Source organism: Oryctolagus cuniculus, chromosome 11 (assembly GCF_051225735.1).
Source record: "Oryctolagus cuniculus isolate XC-2025 breed Fujian yellow rabbit chromosome 11, ASM5122573v1, whole genome shotgun sequence".
NCBI lineage: Eukaryota > Metazoa > Chordata > Mammalia > Lagomorpha > Leporidae > Oryctolagus > Oryctolagus cuniculus.
In genome coordinates, this window is record NC_142877.1 from 50,516,032 (window position 1) to 50,529,976 (window position 13,945).

The 13,945-nt window shown below is 38.0% G+C and overlaps 1 protein-coding gene across 5 annotated transcripts in view; it reads left to right on the forward strand.

Annotated features, from left to right (window-relative positions):
• LOC108175946 (uncharacterized) overlaps positions 1-13,945 on the forward strand; it is a 162,671-nt gene that overhangs the window by 23,038 nt on the left and 125,688 nt on the right. The window lies entirely within an intron of this gene.

Here is a 13,945-nt window from a genome sequence, read left to right on the forward strand (position 1 = left end):
AATCCATTCCCCAATAAAAAAGTAAAATGCAATAGATGTCACCTTATTTTACTTTCATACCTCAGCTAAGCCACATAATTCTTCCTCATCTCACTTTTGCTTATGTCTCCATCTTCATCTTTGTTGGTGGCTGCTGACCCCAACTCTGCTTTTAATCACTTGTGAACTTTGCACAGTTTCCGGCCTATGCCTTGCCTTTAACATACCGCTTGGCATGTAATAGCTCATGAACACTGCAGACTGCATAAATGAATGAATATTTTGCAGGTCATGATTCTGTGGAAGAATTTAATAAAAGACAGAAGAAAAAAAAGGAAAACAAAAGGTATCCTCAGTATATAAAGGCATTCTACTTTTGCAAGCCACAGAGAAGAGATTAAATAGGAGTTTAGCAGAAGGCAAGTACTGACACTGAAAAGTTCATGACAAGGCTAATAGGCATTGGTCAAGATTCTAACAAACTCTTTAGGAAAAGAATAAGTTTTTCTTTGCTTCTGTACAGACTCTGCTCTTCAAAGGTGAACAGGGTCCTCTAAACCCATTTGTTGCACAGACAAAAACACAAGCATTGCATTCTCTCACAGGTGTTGGAGCCTGATATTATGTTTTGATTTACATTTACCTAATGGCTAGTGACACTGAGCATATTCATATGTTTTGATCATTTGTGTTTCTTCTGAGAAATATCTATTCAGATCCTTGCCTTTCTTAACTGCATTTTTTTGTTAATTCTTTTGGAATTTTTCCGGTTCTGTATATGTTCAGGGTATCAGTCTTTTGTCACATTCAGAGTTTTCAGTGTCTTCTGCCATTCTTTTCTTTGTATAGTCACTCTGATGATTACTTTGTTGTGAAGAAGTATCTTAGTTTGATATAATCAAATTTGTCTATTTTTATTTTTGTTACTTGTGCTTTTGGAATCTTACCCAAAATCTATTGTCTATGCCAATGTTTTATAGTTTACTATGTTTTACATAGTTTTTTTTTACTATGTTTACTTAGTTTTTTGTCTTTAGATTTTTTTTTTTTTTTTTGACAGGAAGAGTTAGACAGTGAGAGAGAGACAGAGAGAAAGGTCTTCCTTTCGTTGGTTCACCCCCCAAATGGCCGCTACGGCTGGCGCTGTGCCGATCTGAAGCCGGGAGCCAGTTGCTTGTTCCTAGTCTCCCATGCGGGTGCAGAGCCCAAGCACTTGGGCCATCTTCCACTGCCTTCCCAGGCCACAGAGGCTGGACTGGAAGAGGAGCAACCGGGACAGAATCCGGCGCCCCAACTGGGACTAGAACCCGGAGTATCGTTGCCGCAGGCAGAGGATTAGCCTAGTGAGCCCCGCGGCACCGGCCTAGATTTTTTTAAAAATATTTTATTTATTTGAGAGAGAATTACAGACAGATAGAAAGATCTTCCATCTGCTGGTTCACTCCCCAAATGGCTGCAACAGTCAGAGCTGTGGTGATCCAAAGCCAGGTTCCAGGAGCTTCTTCTAGGTCTCCCACGTGGGTGCAGGGGTCCAAGTATCTGGGCCAGCTTCTGCTTTCCCAGGCCACAGCAGAGAGCTGCATCGGAAGAGTTGCAGAACTAGAACCGGTGTCCATATGGGATGCCAGCACTGCAGGTGAAGGATTAACTTACTGTGCTACAGTGTCAGCCCCTGGTCTTTAGATTTTTAATTCACTGTGAGTTTACTTTTGTATAGTTTAAGAGGTGTTGGGATATATTTTCAGTCTTCTAAATATGGATAATCAGTTTCCTCTGGACCATTTGCTAATGAGATTCCTCTTACTCCAGTGCATTTTGGATTCTTTGTTAAGGATGAGTTGCCTGTGGAAATGTAGGTTTATTTTTGGGCTGTCTATTCTGTCCTGCTGAATTATGTGTCTGTTTTTATGCCAGTTCTTATACTGCTTCTGTAATATGTCTTTTTTTTTTTTTAGAGAGAGATTTATTTATTTGAAAAAGTTACATAGAGAGGAGAGGCAGAGAGAGAGAAAGAGAGTCTTCCATCCACTGTTCATTCCCCAGTTGGCTGCAGTGGCTGGAGCTGTGTTGATCTGAAGTTAGGAGCCAGGAGCTTCCTCCAGGTCTCCCATGTGGGTGCAGGGGCCTGTCCTCCCAGGCCATAGCAGAGAGCTGGATTGGAAGCAGAGCAGCCGGGACTAGAAATGGTGTCCACATGGAATGCCGGCACTGCAGGCAGCAGCTTTACCCTCTATGCCACAGCACAGTGCTGGCCCCCTGTAATAGGTCTTGAATTCAGATACTGTGATTCAGATTTATTATGTTCAAGATTGCTTTGAATATTTCGTGATTTTCTTTTTTCAAATCAATTTGAGGTTTGTTTTTGCTAGTTCTGTGAGGAATTTTTCTTTATGAAAGATTTATTTATTTGAAAGGCAGAGAGAGAGAGAAGGAGAGAGAGAATTCTTCCATCTGCTTGTTCACTTCCTAAATGGCAACAATGGCTGGGGCTGAGACAGGTCAAATCCAGAGTCTGGAACTCCACCTAGATCCTCCCACATTGGTAGCAGGGACCTAGAAACTGGGTCATCTGCAGCTTTCCCAAGCACATTAGCAGGGCGTTATATCAAAATTAGAGCTGTCAGGACTTGAACAGTTCTTCTGATATGGGATGCTGGTTTGCAGGTGACAACGTAACTCAGCATATCCCATTGTACCACAGTGCTATCCCCTCTGAAGAATTTCATTGGTGTTATGATGCAAACTGCATCAAATGTGCACATTACCTTGGACAGCATTAAAATTTAATTGAACAAATTGTTTCAATCTAGGAACATAAGACACCTTTTCAATTTTTATATATTTAATATTTTCATCATCATCAGGTTTTTTATATACCAGGTTAAAGTTATTGCAAGGTATTTTTTTGTCATAATTGTAAATATTTCTTATATTTTTTCTCAATGAGTTCATTATTATGTATAAAAGTGCTACTGATTTTGTTTATATATTGTATTGTCAGTTTTACTAAATTCGTTTATCAATTCCAGAATTCTCTTGATGATGTTCTTAGATTTCTGTCCATATAGAACCATGCTCTCTACAAAAGGAAATAAAAATTTGAATTCTTACTTTCTTCTTTGAATGGATATTGTTTCTTCTCTTTTTTTTATTTCATTCACTTGAATTGTTTCCTATTTTTCTTACTTTAGCTAGAGAACCAGCTCTTCATTTTATTAATTTTAATATTGCTTAAGTTTCTTCTTTTTTTCTTTTTTTTTCTTTTCTTTCTTTCTTTTTTTTTTTTTTTTTTCTTTTTACAGGCAGAGTGGACAGTGAGAGAGACAGAGAGAAAGGTCTTCCTTTTGCCGTTGGTTCACCCTCCAATGGCTGCCGTGTCCAGCGCGCTGCAGCCGGCGCACCGCGCTGATCCGAAGGTAGGAGCCAGGTGCTTCTCCTGGTCTCCCATGGGGTGCAGGACCCCAAGCACTTGGGCCATCCTCCACTGCACTCCTGGACCACAGCAGAGAGCTGGCCTGGAAGAGGGTCAACCGGGACAGGATCCGGCGCCCCGACCGGGACTAGAACCCAGTGTGCTGGTGCTACTAGATGGAGGATTAGCCTATTGAGCCGCGGCGCCAGCCCCTTCTTTCTTTTTTTTAAGATTTCTTTTGGGGCTGGCGCTGTGGTGTAGTGGGTAAAGCCGCTGCCTGTAGTGCTGGCATCCCATATGGGCCCCAGTTTGAGTCCCACTTGCTTCACTTCTGATCCAGCTCTCTCCTATGGCCTGGGAAAGTAGTAGAAGATGGCCCAAGTCCTTGGGCCCCTGCACCCACAAGGGAGACCTGGAGGAAGCTTCTGACTCCTGGCTTTGGGTTGACGCAGCTCTGGCCATTGTGAACAACTGGGAAGTGAACCAGTTGATGGAAGACCTCTCTCTCTGCTCGCCTTCTCTTTATGTAACTCTGACTTTCAAATAAATAAAGTAAATCTTTTTTTTAAAGGTTTATTTTATTTGAAAAGCAGACTTACCGAAAGATTTAGAGACAGAGAGAGATCTTCCACTCACTGGTTCACTTCCCAAGTGGCCACAATGGCCAGAACTGAGCTGATATGTACCCAGGAGACAGAAGCTTTTTTCAGGTCTTCCAGCTCTCCCACATGGGTGCAAGGACATATAATCATATATATATAGATATAGATAGATAGATAGATATAGATATTATTGATATTATTCAATATTTATTTATAGTTGCTAAAAGATAAATACTGATGTGTCAGAAATAAAGGCTAAATCTTATCTTATAATATAACAGACTAGTCTACATGAAGGATGTCTTCCTAAAACCTTTCACCGGGATGATGCTGTGGCACAGTAGGTTGTCTCCACCTGTAGCACCAGCATCCCATATCGGCACTGATTTGAGTCCCTGCTTTTGCACTTCCAATTCAATCCTTGTTAATGGCCTGGGAAAGCAGTGGAATATTGCCTACATGCTTAGGCCCCTGCACCCATGTGAGAGACCTGGAGGAAGCTCCTGGTTTCTGGTTCCTGGCTTTGGATTGGCCCAGCATCAGCCATTGTGGCCATCTGGGGAGTAAATCAGTGTACAGAAGACCTCCCTCCCTGTCACACCCTCTCTGTGTCTGCAACTCTGCCTCTCAAATAATCTTAAAAAACAGAAAGAAAAAATCTTTCACATTTTAAATTTATATTACTCAAAACTAACACAGGATTACATTACACATAGGAAAGATACATTTTGAAAATCAAAAACTAGTGCATTGTAGCAGAAATTTTAACAAATATTTTTTATTTTCTCAGCATTATATACTAAATTAGTGACATAACGAGTCACTGTGGGTTTTTCAGTTCTTTGACAGCCACTTATAGTACTTAACAGCTTTTCCAGATTTATCACTTGTGTTTTTTTCAACACAGAAACTGGATTTTAATAGCTTAATGAACATGAAGTTGCCTATTACAGGATTTTTTAAAATTGCATTTTAATGGCAAATGTAATCAATATCTGCAAAGCTCTAATACACATATATAATTACATGAATCATTTATGAGACTGACATTTGAATGAGTTTCTTTTAGCTAATTTGGCATTAGTATGTGGCAGTTACAACCATAATTAATAATTACCTACTACTACTACTAATAATAATTAACTAAGCCAATCTAACTGGGGTATGGTGAAACCTCATTTTGGTTTCTATTTGGATTTCTGTGATTGTTAGTGATCAAGAATATTTTTTTAATGAGTCTGATAGCTATTTGAATTTCATCTTTGAAAAAATGTCTGTTTATATCCTCTGCTCATTTCTTGACTGGATTGTTTGTTTTTTTGTTCAGTTTCTGGAGCTCTTTATAGATTCTGGATATTAATCCTTTTTCAATTGTTTAGTTTGCAAATATTTTCTTCAACTCATTCAAATGTCAGTTGCTTCATGTTGTTGAGTGTCTACTTTGCAGCTCAGAAGCTCCTTAGCTTGATATAATTTCATTTGACTATTTTTTATTTCCTGTGCTTCTTGGGATATTTTCCAAGAAATCAGCCTTTGCCAATATCTTGCAGTTTCCCTGATGTTTTCTTCTTGTAATTTGATGTTAACACATCATAGATTTAAGTCATTGATCCATTTATACTTGATTTTTGTATAAGTTGTAAGGTAAAGCTCCTATTTCATATTTCTGCACAAGAAGTTCAAATTTTCTCATCACTATTTGTGATGAGACTGTCTTTTCTCCAAGGAATGCTTTTAGCTCATTTATCACAAATCTGTTGATTGTAGATGTGTGGATTAGTTTCTGGGGATTCTATTCTGTTTCCTTGGTCTACACGTCTTTTTGGTACTAATACCAGGCTGGTCTGATTATAACTGCCCTGTAGTACGTCTTAAATTCTGGTATAGTGATGCCTCCAGCTTTTGTTTTGTTGTTTAAGATTGCTTTAGCTATTTGGGATCTTTTACATTTTCATGAATTTTTGCATCATTTTTTTCTAGATCTGCGAAGAATGTTATTGGTATTTTGATTGTGGTCGTATTGAATCTGTAATTGCTTTTGAGGGGCTGGTTCTGTGGTGTACTAAGTGTAGCCTTTGCCTGTGTCACTGGTATCTCATATGGGCATTGTTTCAGGTCCTGGCTGATCTTGTGATCTAGCTCTCTGCTAATTGCCTGGGAATGCAGTGCAAGATGGTTTAAGTGCTTGGGCCTCTACGCCCATGTGGGACACCTGAGAGAAGCTCCTTGCTCCTGGCTTCATATCAACCCAGCTACAGCCATTGCAGTCATTTGGGGAATAAACCAGTGGTTGGAAGACCTCTCTTCATCTCTCCCTCTCTCTGTAACCCTGCCTCTCAAATAAATAAGCAAATCTTTATATATAAAATAGAACAGTTGCCAGCACTTTGACATAGCAGGTATAGTTGCTGCCTGTGGCATTGGCATCCCCTGTGGACGTCAGTTCAAATCCTGACTAATCCACTTATTTTTTTTTGGGTGGCCATAACTCCTTATTTTCTTTTTCTTTTATTTATTTATGTCTTTTTATTTTGGCAGTGTCTCTTTTACATTTTTAAAAGTTTATATGTTATACAGGTTTCATGTATTTCATATATACAGCTTTAGGAACATAGTGATACTTCCAAGCCTACTCTCCTGCCTGCCCACACTCCAGCCCTTCCTCCTCCTGCTCACATTCACATTTATAAAGATCTATTTTCAGCTTACTTAATGATCATAAAGTTAACCCTACACTATGTAAGAGTTCAACAAACAGTATGAAGAAAAAAACATTGTTCCTTAACAGAAGAAACAAGGGGACAATGGCTTAAACAATATATTATATTGTAGATACTCTATTAGTTACCTTGGAAGAGGGAAAATATATGATATCTGTGTTTCTGGGACTGGCTTATTTCACTAAGTATAATGGTTTTCATTTGCATCCATTATATTGCGAAAGACAAGGTTTCATTTTTTTTTTTTGTGGTGTGATTATTTTATTTTATTTCATTTTTTGTAAGAGTATAACACTTTATTTATTTATTTATTTATTTATTTTTAAACTTTTATTTAATGAATATAAATTTCCAAAGTACGATTTATGGATTACAATGGCTTCCCCCACATACCGTCCCTCCCACCCACAACCCTCCCCTTTCCCACTCCCTCTCCCCTTCCATTCACATCAAGATTCATTTTTGATTATCTTAATATACAGAAGATCAGCTTAGTATACATTAAGTAAGGATTTCAACAGTTTGCTCCCACACAGAAACATAAAGTGAAAAATAGATGATTTTTTTTTTAAATGATGATGAAATCAGATCAGACCTATTGTCATGTTTAATCCCAGTGAGAGTCAAGTTGGGAGTTGATAATTTCTTTTTTTTTTTTTTTTTTTTTTTACAGAGGATCAGTTTAGTATATATTAAGTAAAGATTTCAACAGTTTGCACCCCCATAGAAACACAAAGTGAAATATATTGTTTGGGTACTCGTTATAGCATTAAATCTCAATGTACAGCACATTAAGGACAGAGATCCTACATGAGGAGTAAGTGCACAGTGACTCCTGTTGTTGACTTTACCAATTGACACTCCTGTCTATGGCATCAGTAATCTCCCTATGCTCCAGTCATGAGTTTCCAAGGCTATGGAAGCCCTCTGAGTTCTCCGATTCTTATCTTGTTTAGACAAGGTCATAGTCAAAGTGGAGGTTCTCTCCTCCCTTCAGAGAAAGGTACCATGCTCAAGCTGACTTGCCCCAAATGGTAGAGTTAAAAACATACCAGGGGATTCCAATTCAATACCATCAAGGTGGCATGTACCAATGCCATCTCACTATTCCAAGTGATCAATTTCAGTTCACAATTGATCATAATGAAAGGACTAAGAGTCAAAGGGAGCACATAAACAAGTCTAGTACCTGCTAACACTAACCGATGGAATAAAGGGGAGAGTGATCCAACATGGGAAGTGAGATACTCAGCAGACTCATAGAATGGCAGATGTCCTAAATAGCACTCTGGCCTCAGAATCAGCCCTAAAGGCATTCGGATCTGGCTGAAAAGCCCATGAGAGTATTTCAGGCATGGAAAGCCAAGACACTCTGGCAAAAGATCTCTGCGAGTGAGATCCCAGTGGAAAGAACAGGTCTTCATTTTTTTTTAACAGCTGAGTAGTACTCCATAGCGTATATATACCATAATTTATCCAGTCACCAGTTGATGGACATCTGGGTTGATTCCATATCTTAAGTATTGTGAAATGAGCTGTAATGAACATGGGTGTTCAGATAACTCTTTCATATGATGATTTCTTTTGGTTTGGGTAAATTCTTAGGAGTAGGATGGACTGACTGCTCCACTTGTGATCCAGCTCCCTGCTAATGTGCCTAGGAGGGCAGTGGAAGATGGCCCAGATTTCTTATCCCATGCACCCTTGTGGGAGACCCAGAGGAAGTTCTGGGCTCCTGGCTTTGAATCAGCTTAGCCTTGGCTGTTGCAGCCATTTAAGACATGGACCAGTGGAAGCAGGACCTCTGTCTGTCTCTCTGCCTCTGCCTCTCTCTGAATCTGCCTTTCAAATAAATGAATGGATCCTTAAAAATAAAGCAAAATAAAATTTAAAAAATTTAAATACTGCTTTTGGTAGTATGGGCATTTTGGTGATATTAATTCTTCTAATTTATTAATAGGGAATATTTTTCCTTTTGTGTGTTTTCTTCTATTTCTTTTAATAATTTATAATTTTTCCTTGTAGAAATCTTTCAAATTCTTGATCAAATTTATTCCAAGGTAATAAAAGTTTTTTAGCTACTGTGAATGGTACTGATATGATAAGTTCTTTATCAGCCATGAGGTTGTTTGTTTACGTAAAGAGTACTGATTTTTGTGTATTGATTTTATATCTTGCAACTTTACTAAACTCACTTACAAGTTCCAATGGTCTCTTAGTGGGGTCTTTTGGTTTCCTTATATATAGGATTATGTAATATGCAGACAGGGATAATTTGACTTTCTCCTTTCTAATGCATTCCTTTGATTTCTTTTTCTTGCATTATTGCTCTGGTTAAAATTTTTAGAACTGTTTTGGATAGCTTGGTGAGAGTGAGCAACTTTGGTTCCAGATCTTAGTGAAAATGCTTCTAACTTTTTTCATTTAATATGATGCTGGTTGAAGATTGATCACATATTGCCTTGAATGTGTTAAGAAATGTTCTTTTTATACCCAGTTTGCTTAAGGTTTTATAAAGAAAGCATTTTGTATTTTATCACGTTTTTTCTCTGCATCAATTGAGATCATCATATGGTTTTTATTCAATTTATTAATGTGATATATCACATTTATTGATTTGCTTATGTTGAATCATTCCTGCATATCAGGGATACATCTCTCTTGGTCCATGTGAATAATTTTTCTAATGTATTGGTAGATTCCATTAGTTAGTCTTTTGATGAGGATTTTTGCATATATATTCATCAGGGGTATTGTTCTAGAGTTCTCTTTCTTTGTTGTATGTATTTTTAATGGTTTAGGAATTAAGATGATGCTTGCCTAATACAAGGAGTTTGGCAAGATTCCCTCCCTTTCAGTTGTTTTTAATAGCTTGAGAAGAAATTGTAGAATTCAACAGTGAAGCTGTCTGGTCCTGGGCTTTTCTTTGTTGGAAAGGTCTTTATTACTGATTCAATCTTTGTCTTATTTTTTGGTTTGTTTAGGTTTTCTGTGTGTTTTCATGACTCAATTTTGGTATATTGTATGCATCCAGGAATCTTGACTTTGTTTAGGTTTTCCATTTTGTTAGTCATCGCTTTAGATACCCACATTCTATATTGCAATGGTAATCTGAGTTTTGGGTACTCTACTTCCAAACCAGTTTCATGCTAATATCCCTGAGAAACAGTGGATGATGTATCAAATTCTTTAGTTCCTGTCACCTAGTTGTTTGATCTGTCATCTGAGTGGAGGACTTGAGAGTCTGGTCGAGCCACAGCTCTTGTAGACATTTAGAGAATGAACCAGCAGTTGGAAGATCTCTCCGCCTCTCTCTCCCTCTCTCTTTCTGTGTGTGTGTCTCTCTCTACCTCTTTAAAATCATTTTTAAGAATAGTTACTTATTTATTTGAAAGTCAACAGTTATAGAGAGAAGCAGAGACAGAGATCTTCCATCAACTGATTCACTCCTGAGATGGCTTCAATGGCCAAAATTTGGCCAGGTTGAAGCCAGGAGATTCTTCTGGGTCTCCCGTGTGTGGCAGGAGCCCCAGCACTTGGGGCATCTTCCATTGCTTTTCTCAGGCCACTGGCAAGGAGTTAGATCAAAAGTGGAATAACTGGGACTTGAACTGGCACCTATGCAGGATACCAGCTTAACAGGTGGCAGTTTTGCCCATTGTACCACAGCCAGCTCCCCTCTCTGCCTTTCGAATAAGCAAATCTTTAAAAAAGAATGAAAAGAATACCTAAAGTAGTAAAAGTCATCATGATTGAACACTGGGAAATCTATTGAAGTGATCAAGTTTTTAAAAGATTTATTTATATATTTGAAAATGTCATAGAGTGAGAGAGGGAGAGACTGATCTTCTTTCTGATTTGTTCACTCCTCAAATGGCTATAATGATTGTGGCTAGATTAGACTGATGTCAGAAGCCTGGAGCTTCTTCCAGGTCTCTCACATGGGTGCAGGGGACCAAGTATTTGAAACATCTTATGTTGCTTTCTCAGACACATTGGTAGGGAGCTGGATCAGTTTGGAGCATTAATGACTGTGATACTCTCCTTGCAGTTCAAGGATATAAAACCCACCTGGTACAAAGTCTCATTTATGGAAAGGCTAAGTATAACAGCTTTCAACTCTCCAAGGTTTGGACTAGATGGGTTCTGAGGAATTGTGTTAAAATATATATTAAGCCACAACTCTTGGTTTATGCTTTTGTTAGCAGAATTTCATGTTTGCCTGTGATAATGGCTAGGGCAACTTTGGATCTCTGAATTGCAACCAATGAAAAGCATCCAGAACAATAGTAGTGGGATCAATAGTCAGCAGAATGGTGTCTAGCTGAACTTAAACAGCAATTCTTGTTTGTTAGAGTTGATTTCCTGCAGTAACCTGACATCTGGACATAAACAGTAGACATTGGACGCCTTCCCCTCTGCCAAGTGGAGTATACCAAGTTTGGATCCATCCTATGATAGGGAGGCCTCAGTAGCCATGCTCAGGTTTTATTGTTCTATCTCCATGGCCAAAGTCCTAGTAGACAACATGGCTTGGACAATCACATGCTCAAGTTGTGTAGGAGTCTATATTTTGAGTATAGCACAGTTAACAGTCATCTAATTTAATTTTACTGGAACAAGGTTCCAAGAGAGGTAATTGATTGCATCACAGCCCTTAAGAACTAATGAACGTCACAGATGACCCAGAGAATTTAGAAGGCATGTGAGCCCTTATAGTGAAGAAGTCACTGAGAGCACTAAGGACAGTGCATATAGTATTTATTTTGACTGATTTTTGCACCTTTCATTGGAGGGGGACCCATATAACCTAGACTGATTTGTAGTATCAGTGATAACTTTTTAAATGAGGCATGCATTCCAAAAAAGCCAAGAAGGACTATAAGATATTAGCTTTGTATGTTCTTCACAATGTGTCAAATAGTATCATACAGGGAAGATGTCATCAATGTGATGCATGCTTGTATTTCCATTGGAAAAGTTGTGTTTGCTGGCAAAATCAGTGAGGTGCCCATGCATATCCTAGAAGAATCCTTCCAAAGTGAAGGCAAACAGAGACTGGGGGGCTTTTAGAAAAGCTTTGAACAAAATAGTTTCCACACTTGTAATAGTTGAGACACATCATTTATCTACTGAGAGGCATCAGCTATGTTAATATTAGATATAAGGTGCACTGGACATAATGGGTGGGATATAACATTAAGATTTTAGTAATCTAACATGAGATACTATTTATTTTTTCAGATTTAATAGATAAAATTGAGCTGCCAATAGGAAATAGTTGAAATAATCACCTTTTTGATAATTAAATCTAAGGTAATAAGTTTTAATGCATGAAGACCTTTAGTTTTTTATAGGGCAATCTTAATTATTTTAGTTTGGCATATCATATGAATTCTTATTTTCTCTAGCCAAGTAACTTGAAAACTTTACTCAAAATGTTAGACCATCTCTGCCACCTCTGGGATTTTTTTTTGTACAACTGACTATTGAAAATTTAGGTAATACTATAGTTAAAGTGAAATGCATCAAGTAAATTATTTATTTTTCTTCTGATACATGTTTTGAAACTTTTTAAAAAAAATCTAATGAGTATCCTGCTTAAATTTAGGGGGATCCCTGGATAGGACTACCTTACTACACTTGGCACCTATGAAACTTAAGGAATAAGTGCATATAAAACCTGTGAAAGTTAATGTTTATCAATAAATCTTTAAAAATATTTATTAATTTGACAGGCATAGTTACACAGAGATCTTCCATTCATTGGTTCGTTGGCCAAAATGATTGCTATGGCTAGGAGTGGGCCAGGCTGAAGCCAGGAGGTTCATCTGGGTCTCCCATGTGGGTGGCAGAGGCCCATACACTTGGGCCATCTTTTGCTGCTTTCCCAGGTCCGATAGCAGGTAGCTGGATCAGAAGTAGAGTGACTGGAACACAAACTGGCACAAGTATGATATACCAGCATTGTAGACAGCAGTTTAATCCACTGTGCTACAGTGCTAGTCTCATCTAGATTTTTGTTTTTATCTTTCCTTTAATCCTTTGCCTTTTTTTATCTTTCTTTGGTTTAGGTCTTTAGATAAAAAGTAAACCATAGTTTACTTTTTTTTAAGATTTATTTTTTGAAAGGCAGAGTTACACAGAGAGAGGGAGAGGCAGATAGACAAAAATGTCTTTCATCTCTTGGTTTACTTCCCAGAGGGCTATGAATGCCAGGAATCAGGACTTTCATTTGGATCTCCCTCATAGATTCAGGGCCTCAAGCTACACTCCACTGCTTCCCCAGGTTCACCAGCAGGGATCAGAAATGGAGCAGTCAGGACTCAAACCTATATGGGATGCCACTCCCATAGGCAATGGCTTAACTGGCTGCACCACAATGCTAGCCCCATCAATTTGTAATTTTTATATTTCTCTGAAAACCTGTGTGGATCATGTATGTGGCAGCAGATAATGCAGGCAGAGGTGGACATTCTTTAGTTTACCAAGGTCACGATAACAAATTACTGAACATTGGATTGTTTAAACAAAGACATTTATTTTCACATAGTTCTGTAAGTTGGAAGTCCAAGATCAAAGTGTCAGCAAGTTTGCTTTCTCCTAACAACTCTTCTGGTTTCCAGTTAGACATCATCTTTCTGTGTCATCTCATATTTCCTTTATTCATGTCCATCTCTTGTTTCTCTTCTTATAAGGTCACCAGTCTGGGTTAGGGTCTCATACATTTGATTTTTTTTTTTACTTTAATTGTGCCATTAAAGGCACCATCTCCAGATAGAGTCACACTGCATGTTAGAGACTGAAGATAGGAACTTTGGAGAGACACAATTCAGTGCATCACAATGGAAAGCACCTAGATGTTTGCCTCATGGGCAGCCAACTCTAACTAGGACTTACTGTGTGAAGTGAGTCTTGGGATTCCTTTTGTTACTATTTTAATACTATCTGACTAACCTGGGTGCATGCATGTACCTAACAAATTATCTGTGTACATCTACACAAACTAGAATATAGGTTACTGATAGTAGTGTACATGTAAAATCTATAGAGCTGTCCAGAAGATAGAATATTTGAAACTAAAACTGATGAGTAGAAAAATGATAATAAAATCTGAGCTCCATTATGATATATATGATATCCACTATTCATATTTTTTAAATAAATCACTATGAGGAAAATAAAAAATATTCACACCTTACAGATCTGTCTACATGCAAGTTAATCAGATA